Source organism: Bufo bufo, chromosome 6, assembly GCF_905171765.1.
Source record: "Bufo bufo chromosome 6, aBufBuf1.1, whole genome shotgun sequence".
NCBI lineage: Eukaryota > Metazoa > Chordata > Amphibia > Anura > Bufonidae > Bufo > Bufo bufo.
In genome coordinates, this window is record NC_053394.1 from 306,782,697 (window position 1) to 306,793,966 (window position 11,270).

General features: G+C 47.5%; 1 long non-coding RNA gene across 1 annotated transcript; it reads left to right on the forward strand.

Moving 5' to 3' along the window:
• The first annotated feature begins 1,376 nt into the window (after positions 1-1,376).
• LOC121003439 lies at positions 1,377-10,614 on the forward strand. Its single transcript, XR_005779476.1, has 3 exons — positions 1,377-1,588; positions 5,934-5,939; positions 10,603-10,614. It is a non-coding gene; the product is annotated as an uncharacterized LOC121003439 (long non-coding RNA).
• The last annotated feature ends 656 nt before the right edge of the window (positions 10,615-11,270 follow it).

An 11,270-nucleotide genomic window follows, 5' to 3' on the forward strand; every position in this document is an offset into this window, starting at 1 on the left:
CTTATAATAATTTTTAATGTTTTCCCTAATACCCTAAAAAAAAATATATTCTAATATACTTTATTCATTTCTATTTTTACCATACTTTTACATCCCTTCAGTGTGCGCTTAAAACTCAGATCTCCGTACACCGCTGACAGCTCAGCGGTGTACGGAGTACTCATTTTATGAATGGACAGCAGCAGCGCAGGGAGTATAGGCAGGAGCACACATTGCTGCTCCTGCCAGTGCTCCCAGGACAAATACTAACTCCTGTACTATGCCAGAATTAGCTGAGTGTAGCAGGCTCCTGCTCCTGCCTGCTCCACTAAGCTAAGAGAACTGCATGAGGGTACCCATGTGCTCGTATAGTGTATTACTGTACAGCAGCGGCGGCATGAAGCGCACGGCGTCATAGCAACCAATGACGCCATGCACTCCTGCTCTGAACAGGAATCCAGCCCGGCATACCACGGACCGCTCTCGGCCGCGGAATACGGCCGTGTGCATTCGGCCTTAGTGACAGCTCAGCGGTGTAAGGAGTTTTAAGCGCACACTAAATGGTGAGCTTTAGAGAGGTAAAAGTAAGTAAAAATAGAAAATTAATAAAGTATATTAGAAACATTTTTTTTTGGAGGATAAGGGACAACATATTAAAAATGATTATAACAGTTTAGTTACTCTTTAAACCTGTTGAAAGACTCTGATTACTCAATATACGAGCGTTTGCTAGTTCATCAGGTAATCGGTGGCAGTATTATACTACCAGATCATTGCTAACGAGAATACAAAAACTTGTTAGCGATGGTCTTCAAGTGTAATAGGACCCTAACACTAATGCGCAAAGTTCCCTTAGACCCACTTTCTCATCCTGAAACCCCAGAACATGATATTCAACGGCTCCCAATAAAGTATCCTTGCCTCGTGCAGAATACACCTCCATGACTACGGACACAGCCTCCTGACTGCTCTCCATTCCACCCACCACCTCACAAACTGCACCCTCCACCAATGTCTGCACTCTATAAAACTACAAAGCCCCAGAGACTCAACCACACAGCCCTACACGTCCTGTTATCACATTCGGCCTGTCTGTACAGGGTCCGGCACCGGAGTGCTCCTCTCCCCTGGCTTTATTGACTGGACACATCTCTCTCCGCGGAATAAGATCTATCGGGTGCAAAAACACAAACGTGTTGATATGGATTCGGTCAATCTCAGACCGCATGTGGTGATCTGCCGTTGAGCCTAACTAATGGAATGCGTGCACGCCGGAAGAACACACTGACACACACTGTTCAGTTGGAGCACTTCCAAGATTCTCTCTTTTAATAGGGCGGGGTGATGCCTTATATAGGACACACAACATAGGTTTACATAGGCAATGTGCTATAGTACATTAGGCAGTTCATGATTGGCTGGTTCCATATAAGGTGGTCTTCCCTACCCAGGATTCTTGTCTTGTGTACACAAGGGGCAGTCCCAGATGGAGGAGTCATCTTAGTCTCTGTGAACTTTACTCGATGGAAGGGGGGAGAGAAGGAGCTAGCAGCCATTTTAAATAAGGAATGTATAACAAGTGAAATTAGCATTTTATAATTCCCTCACAGTGTCACCACACAGCCACATAAGTAGAACATTTAAAGGGAACCTGTCATCAACTTTATGCTGACCGTACTGAGGGCAGGATAAAGTAGTGACAGAAATGCTGATGTCAGCGGTGTGTCACTCATGAGCTAATAGTCAGTGGTTGCCGAGAACCAGCATCATAATCATTTCAGCCCAGGCCTTGAAAAGAGTCAAATCTACCTGAGAAGAGTCATGGTTATTCACTATACTGACAGTCTTCTAACTAGTTGTCTCCCTTACTGTCTAGGAGAGAACTGCCAATCATCAGCAGATGGGCGAGAGTGCAGGAGATTAGGAATAAGCCTGCAATGATTATGATGCAGGTTCTCGGCAACCACTTACTATTAGCTGATGAGTGACACACCGCTGACATCAGTATTTCTGTCACTACTTTATCCTGCCCTCAGTACGGTCAGCATAAAGTTGATGACAGGTTCCCTTTAAGATGAGGCATTAAATCCCAGATCACAACATGAAGCCCAAACCCAGGACCCTCATTCCAGCCATACATGCCGTACAATTCTCCGTAACTGCCTTGAGCTAATTCACAGCAACAGCCCCTACTCCAGACAGTGTGGTTCCTATACCCCATAAACATATTACAACAGATGGCCCCCTGGCTTTACAGATTCCACTAAAAAGTCCTAGGACCGCCACCCCACTCTAACAGACAGCAGGACAAGCACCCCTACATGGGTCCCATATACGCACCCATACCCAGACATCCCAACCTGCAAAAATTCATTTCAGGGAGGTTTTTTTTTTTTTTCTTTCACAAACTTTTTATTACATTTTCCAAACATAAGCAGTATCTGCACACTTTGCTCTATGGTGTGGAGGACTGGGCTCATTACCCTGCCCCAAATTATCCTATTTATGTATATGATTAAAGGGATTCTGTCACCACCTATAAGCCCTATATGTCCAGGGTAGCATTCTGATTTCTAAGGTGGCCTTATAAAAGCTCTTTGTGGCTTTATTCTGCCGAAAAACAGGTTTTACTAACCTGTCAATCATTGAATTAAGGTGCCCAAGCAAGGGAGGTCTGTGGATGCATGGTGCCCGGCCGCACGCATCGCCGTTCGTGCCCAGCGCCGCCTCTCCCTCCCTCCCCCTCCTCCCGCTTTGAGATCCTGCGCGTGCGCACAGGCTCAGCCTGATGCGCCGTTGCGGACTGCTGGCATCGGCTTCTTCTTGCACTGTGCGCACGCGCCGAGAAGGGGACACTTCTACAGGTTGCCGGAAAGGTTTACTGTGAGTAAACTAGAGATGGGAAGTTCGGATCTTTCACATGAATCGGTTCATTCGCTGAGCTGACAAGAAGCAAGTGAACCCTGTGTGTAATTATCTACCCCACTGTAGGAAATAAACAAGCATCCGGGGGGAAGGGGGATTTAACACTGGGGTAAATAATATAATTAAAATGGAGGGTTAAATGTGTAAATGTATTTTTAAAAAAATACATCTCTCAATAGTTATATAGCTACTGAATGAGACAGAAGAAGGGATGCCTTTAACATATAGATCTCCTTGAGAAGCCAATTTGACCCTAAAGGGTTAATTCAACCTGTAATCTAAACTGTGTCATCTGTCACTTCTCTTATCTCTCTGCTCTGCTATCAGTACCTTTCCGGGATATATTGTCTCACATGTGGGTGTCAGGGAGCCGCTATCTAATAGAGGGAGACTCCCTGAACTTCAGGGAGACTTGAGATCCCTGCATACCCCATGACCCCCACATTGCCAGGGCCACCCCTCTCCCACAGACAGCAGCAGGAGTACCCCTTGTTTGATCTGCATGGGTGCCACACACAGTAGTCCCTCTTTTCCCACACAAACACACTGCCCCCAAAGAGACTGGACTCCCCCACATGCGACCACACTCTTGCACTCATGATCTCCTTGTCTGATCTTAATGGCCCCAACAAAATACTCCCTGCTGACCCCATATGCCCCCAAGACAAGGGACTGCACCCCAGGTCACCCCATCTCACTAGCCTGCTCCTCCAAGTACTATTGTCTGATCAGGTGTCCTACAAAACGCAGAATGTGCCCCTTCTCTCACACAGACCTAGCCTGCACCCCACACCCACCGACTGCTGCTGGTGCCTCCCCAGCGAAGGTACAGAAAGTACTCACCCCCCCTCCCGAAGAACAGGTCACCATCTCTGCTTCTCCCCCCCCAGCACACAGATTGCCATCTCTGCCCCCCCCCCAAGCACACAGATTGCCATCTCTGCCCCCCCCCCAAGCACACAGATTGCCATCTCTGCCCTCCCCCCCAAGCACACAATTTGCCATCTCTGCCCCCCCCCCCCCAGCACACAGATTGCCATCTCTGTTCTCCCCCCCAGGACACAGATCGCCATCTCTGCCTACCGCCCTCTGGACACAGATCGCCATCTCTAGAGCCACCCCCCAGCACACAGATCGCCATCTCTAGAGCTACCCCCCAGCACACAGATCACCATCTCTGCCCTCCCCAGCACACAGATTGCCATCTCTGCCCTCCCCAGCACACAGATCGCCATCTCTGCCCTCCCCAGCACACAGATCGCCATCTCTGCCCTGACGGTGTGCGCTGCGGACAGTGACATTAGCTGCGCCACATTTCCAGTATAACGTGTGCGCATCCAAAAAATATCTGTGACATACAGTGTACTTTTTCAATAGACGGTGTCCGCTTCTGACAGTGACATAACGAGTGCCACATCTGCAGTGTAACGTGTGCACTGAAAAAAATTAATCTGTGACATACAGTGTACTTTGTTGCATAGATGCTGCAGACAGTGACATTACCGGTGGTACCTCTTCTGTATAACGTTTCCTCATCCCAAATACCTGTGACATTCCCTGTTATTTTTCATTAGCCGCTGGTGACAGCATTGACATTTCCACTTCGCAAATACCTTTTTAAATTTGTTTGCGCATACACTTCCAAATCCTACGCTACTGTACGTGTGACACGCTTTCAATCATATATAACATTTAATATGAAGAAGGCGAGCAGTAAGGGACGGGGCAGTGGCCGTGATGCTGATGGTGCACGCAGAGGCCGTGGCCCTGGGCGCAGTGAAACTGTGCCTGCTGCCAGGGCACAAGAAAAACAGTCATCCACGATACCTAGCTTTATGTCCCAGTTTGCAGGGCGGCGCAGGACACCACTCTTGAAGTCAGACCAGTGCGACCAGGTGGTCGGTTGGATTTCAGCAGATAATGCTTCCAGTCGGTTAACCCCTTAAGGACTTAGGACGTACCGGTACGCCATGTTTGCCAAGTCATTAAGGACCCATGACGTACCGGTACGTCCTAACTTTAAAACTACATTGCGGCGCGGTGGGGGTTAATCGGAACAGGATGCCCGCTGAAATCATTCAGCGGGCATCCTGTCACAACGCCGGGGGGGGGGGGGGGGGGGTGTCATGTGACCCACCCGGATAGGCGATCGCAGCAAACCGCAGGTCAATTCAGACCTGCGGTTTGCGGCTTTTACCTATTGCGGTGGTCGGCGGTGCCATCGGGTTCCCATGCGGCTGTAGGGGGGACCCGATGGCATGGAAGGCAGCGCGATGCCTTCCTTAGGCATCAACGCTGCCTTCCGGTGACGAGCCTGTGAGATCCAGCCCCCTGGATCTCACAGGCCGGAAGCTGTATGAGTAATACACACAGTATTACTCATACAGCCAATGCATTCCAATACAGAAGTATTGGAATGCATTGTAAAGGGGATTAGACCCCCAAAAGTTCAAGTCCCAAAGTGGGACAAAAAATAAAGTGAAAAAAAAGAGTTGAAAAAAAAAGTTTCCCCCCAAAAAAATTTAAAGTTTCAAGTAAAAATAAACAAAAACGTAATTTTCCCCAAATCAAATTAAAAAAAATGGGTAAAAAAATAGGGGGAAAAAAAGTATACATATTAGGTATCGCCGTGTCCGTATCGACCGGCTCTATAAACATATCACATGACCTAACCCCTCAGATGAACACCGTAAAAAATAAAAACTGTGCTAAATAAACAATTTTTTGTCACCTTACATCACAAAAAGTGTAATAGCAAGCGATCAAAAAGTCACACGCACCCCAAAATAGTGCCAATAAAACAGTCATCTCATCCCGCAAAAATCATACTCTACCTAAGGTAATCGCCCAAAAACTGAAAAAAAATTATGGCTCTCAGACTATGGAAACACTAAAACATGATTTTTTTTGCTTCAAAAATGAAATCCTTGTGTAAAACTTACATAAAAAAAAAAAAAGTATACATATTAGGTATCGCAGCGTCCGTGACAACTTGGTCTATAAAAATACCTCATGATCTAACCTGTCAGATGAATGTTGTAAATAACAAAAAATAAAAACGGTGCCAAAACAGCTATTTCTTGTTACCTTGCCTCACAAAAAGTGTAATATAGAGCAACCAAAAATCATATGTACCCTAAACTAGTACCAACAAAACTGCCACCCTATCCCGTAGTTTCTAAAATGGGGTCACTTTTTTGGAGTTTCTACTCTAGGGGTGCATCAGGGGGGCTTCAAATGGGACATGGTGTCAAAAAAAACAGTCCAGCAAAACCTGTCTTCCAAAAACCGTACAGCGGTTTACGACCACATATGGGGTGTTTCTGTAAACTACAAAAACCCTTGCTTTGTAACTGGAAAAAAAATTATTGAAATGGAAAATCTGCCAAAAAAGTGAAATTTTTAAATTGTATCTCTATTTTCCATTAATTCTTGTGGAACACCTAAAGGGTTAACAAAGTTTGTAAAATCAGTTTTGAATACCTTGAGGGGTGTAGTTTATAGAATGGGGTCATTTTTGGGTGGTTTCTATTATGTAAGCCTCGCAAAGTGACTTCAGACTTAAAAATTGGGTTTTTGAAAATTTCTGAAAAATTTCAAGATTTGCTTCTAAACTTCTAAGCCTTGTAACATCCCCAAAAAATAAAATATCATTCCCAAAATGATCCAAACATGAAGTAGACATATGGGGAATGTAAAGTAATAACTATTTTTGGAGGTATTACTATGTATCATAGAAGTAGAGAAATTAAAACTTGGAAATTTGCAATTTTTTTTTTTTTTTTGGTAAATTTGGCATTTTTTTTATAAATAAAAATTTATTTTTTTGACTTCATTGTATCAGTGTCATGAAGTACAATATGAGACGAAAAAACTCAGTCTCACAATGACCTGGATAAGTCAAAGCGTTTTAAAGTTATCACCACTTAAAGTGACACTGGTCAGATTTGCAAAAAATGGCCAAGTCCTTAAGGTGAAATAAGGCTGTGTCCTTAAGGGGTTAAGCACCAACCTGTCTTCCACCAAGTCCAGTCTCAGTAGCCAAGAGTCTGCTCAACCCAATCCTCACCCTGATCCTCCTTCCTCTGACCATGGAGAGTCTTGGGCAAACAAGTGATCCCACACTCGGATATTCCGAGGAGCTCTTTTCAGCGCCATTGCTTGATTTGGCCCTCTCGCCAAGCACGCTTGAAGATCTTGTGCCCTGATTCCCAAACTTTTGAGCATCCACAATCACAAGATGATGGTGGGGAACGGCAATTACTGTTTAATGAGGTGGATGATAATGATGAGACACAGTTGCCAATAACGCAACGGCAATTACTGTCTCAAGAGGTTGATGAAGAGGATGAGACAGTTGTCAATCACTGAGGGAGTGGTTAGGTCAACTAGTCAGGAGGATGAGCAGAGTAAAGAAGTGGAAGAGGAGGTGGTGGACGATGAAGTCAGTGACCCAACCTGGGAAGGTGGAAAGCCGAGCGAGGACAGCAGTACAGAGGGGGAGGGATCTGCTGCACCGCAACAGGCAGGAAGAGGCAGTGGGGTGGCAAAAGAGAGAAGGCGGGCCCCACCAAACATGCCTGCAACTGTTCGCCTGAGCACCCCCTTGCGGAAATCTCCCTTGCCAAGGGGTAGGTGTTCCGCAGTCTGGCGCTTTTTTGAGGAAATTGCAGACGACAAAAGAATTGTAATTTGCAACCTGTGCCATACAAAAATGAGCAGGGGCGTGAACACTAGCAACCTCACCATTAGCATGATCCGCCACATGGCATCAAAGCACCGTAATAAGTGGGACGAATGCATGGGTCCACAATCTGTGTCTGCGGGTCACACCACTGCCTCCTCTTCCCCTGTGTTAGGTGCTGGCCAATGCCCTGTCCAAGACGCAAGCCCAGATGACTCCCGCCATGCACCTGGACCTTTGCAAGCACCATCAGCGACCACATAAACTTCCATGTCCCAGCGCAGCGTACAAATGTCCTTACCCCAGGCATTTGAACGCAAATACCAAGCCACCCACCCACAGGCAATAGCACTAAATGCGCAGCTTTCCAAATTAGTGGCCCTGGAAATGTTGCCATTTAGGCTTGTGGACAATGAGGCCTTCCGCAGCCTGATGTTGACGGCCATCCCGCGTTATGCAGTCCCCAGCCGCCACAATTTTTCGAGGTGTGCCGAGCCCGCCTTACACTAACATGTGTTCCGTAACATCACTCGTGCCCTGACCAACGCAGTTATTGGGAAGGTCCACTTAACTACGGACAAGTGCATTCGGCCAGGGACGCTCCATTTTCCTGACGGCACACTGGGTGAATGTTGTGGAGGCCAGGAGAGAGTCGTACCCTGGGATGGCACAGGTGCTACCGACGCCAGGGATTGCGGGCCCTACATCGATCAGGGTTTCCGCCCGCACCTACGTTAGTGGCTCCAACCGCCACTTCTCCGAATTATCCGCGTGCAGCACTGCAGTGGGGAAGCTGATATGCTTAGGGGACAAACAGCACACCGCCGCGAGCTGTGGCAGGGGATAAGAGACCAGACTGATCTGTGGCTCTCGCCACTCAACCTAGAACCAGGCATGGTTGTGTCTGATAATGGCCGTAACTTGGTGGCGGCTTTGGAGCTTGGCAAGCTCAGACACATCCCATGCTTAGCCCACGTCTTAAACTTACCTATCCCAATTTGCCTGAGCTACTGGTGAAGGTGCGACGCGTGTGTGCACATTTCCGCAAGTCACCGACAGCTTCAGTCGGTCTGCCAACGCTGCAGCAGCGCTGGAAATTGCCAGCTCACCGGCTGTTGTGCGACATGAGCACATGTTGGAAACCGACGTTCCACATGTTGGCCAGGCTTTGTGAGTAGCAGAGGGCAGTAGTGGAATACCAGCTGCAACATGGTCGTCGCCTTTCCAGTCTGCTTCCACTATTAACAAGCGAGGAGTGGGCATGGATGTCGGACCTCTGTGATGTTTTAAGAAACTTTGGTGAATCAACAAAGATCGTGAGCGGTGATAACGCTATTATCAGCGTAACCATCCCACTTCTGTTATCTACTCAAACGCTCGCTGCTCACAATTAAGGATGACGCTTTGCATGTGGAAGAGGTGGAAATGGGGGTAGACACTAAATAGGGTGATAGCCAGACCACCCTCAGTTCGTCTTTTCAGCTCGAATTATACGATAAGGAGGAGGAGGAGCAAGATACTGTTGCCTCCGCTACAGAGGGTAGTACCCATGGAAGTATAATTCCATCTGTTCAGCGTGGGTGGGCAGAAGAGGATGAGGAGATTGAGAGTAATCCTCCTGATGACGACAGCGAAGTCTTGCCTGTTGGTACTCTGGCACACATGGCTGACTTCATGTTAGGCTGCCTTTCCAGCGACCTGCACGTTATTCGCATTTTAGATAACACAGATTACTGGTTGTTCACCCTTCTCGACCCCCGCTACAAAGAGAACTTCTCATCTCTCATTCCTCTGGTGGAGAGGAGGAGCAAAACGGTGCAATACCAGAAGGTCCTTGTTGAAAAATTGCTCCAAAAGTTTCCATCTGACAACGCTGGCGGCAGAGTCCGTAGTTCCTTGGCCAACCGAGGAGGGGATACAAGGGGAACACACAGATGTTCCAACAGAGGCAGGGCAACACTCTCCAAAGCCTGGGACAGTTTCATGACACCCCGCCAGCACCTTCACCCTGATGCGTGGCCTAGTGTCACAAGGAGGAAAACAGTTTGGAAGATGGTGAAGGAGTACATAGCAGACCGTGTCAGCGTCCTCAATGAACCTTCAGTGCCTTACAACTACTGGGTGTCCAAGCTGGACACGTGGCACGAACTGGAGCTCTAAGCCTTGGAGGTGCTGGCCTGCCCTGCTGCCAGCGTTTTGTCTGAGCGGGTATTTAGTGCTGCTGGTGGCATAATAACTGATAAGCGTATCCGCCTGTCACCTGAAAATGCTGACAGGTTGACTCTTAGGCTACTTTCACACCTGCATTCGGTGCGGATACGTCTGGTATCTGCACAGACGGATCCGCACCGATAATGCAAACGCTTGTATCCGTTCAGAACGGATCAGTTTGCATTATTCTTTCAAAAAGAAAGTCTAAGTCAAAACGGATCCGTCCTGACTTACATTGAAAGTCAATGGGAGACGGATCCGTTTTCAATTGCACCATATTGTGTCAGTGAAAACAGATCTGTCCCTATTGACTTATATTGTAAGTCAGGACGGATCCGTTTGGCTTCGCATCATCAGGCGGACACCAAAACGCTGCAAGCTGCGTTTTGGTGTCAGCCTCAAAAGCGGAACGCAGCCAAACTGATGCATTCTGAACGGATCCTTATCCATTCAGAAAGCATTGGGGCTGAACCGATCCGTTTTGGGTCGCTTGTGAGAGCCCTGAAACGGATCTCACAAGCGGACCCAGAAACGCCAGTGTGAAAGTAGCCTAATAATAAACAATGCCTGGATTGACCATGACTTCTCGACTCCACCAGAGGAAAGCGGCTGGCACTTTAAATGTGTTGTTTATAATGTACTGAATACACTGTATTCCCATGCAGCCCTTCCACCACAAACAAGGGTATATGGTTGAATCTTCCTTTTCTCATCCTCCTCTTCCATCATATCAACATGCTTATTCGTCACATATAATGCTTTAGAGGGTCAGCTCACCAGCAGGCCCTCACCTACAAGTCCAGTATTACTATCCAAGAGTCTGGTCAACACACGTTATCGGAATTAACCAGACAAATCGCTCCACCAACTAAGAACGGCCATGCACCACCACCCACAGAATCGAGAAAGAGCTACCAATCTGTCAATCCTTTCCGTGTCCGGGCCGGGTGAGGTTTCCCGTGTTGAGTCAAATTAAGCCGCAGGCTCCACTCCTGGTGGTGCCCTTCCGTCAATTCCTTTAAGTTTCAGCTTTGCAACCATACTCCCCACGGAACCCAAAGACTTTGGTTTCCCAGAAGCTGCTCGGCGGGTCATGGGAATAACGCCGCCGGATTGCCGGTCGGCATTGTTTATGGTCGGAACTACGACGGTATCTGATCGTCTTCAAACCTCCGACTTTTGTTTTTGATTAATGAAAACATTCTTAGCAAATGCATTCGCTTTGGTTCGTCTTGCGCCGGTCCAAGAATTTCACCTGTAGCAGCGCAATACGGATGCCCCCGGCCATCCCTCTTAATCATGGCCCCAGTTCCGAAAACCAACAAAATAGAACCGGAGTCCTATTCCATTATTCCTAGCTGAAGTATTCAGGCGACCCGGCCTACTTTGAACTCTGTAAATTTTTTCAATGGTCAGCTAAGCAGCAGGCCCTCGCCCCTAATGTTTTAGATGGTCAGATCAGCAGGCTCTT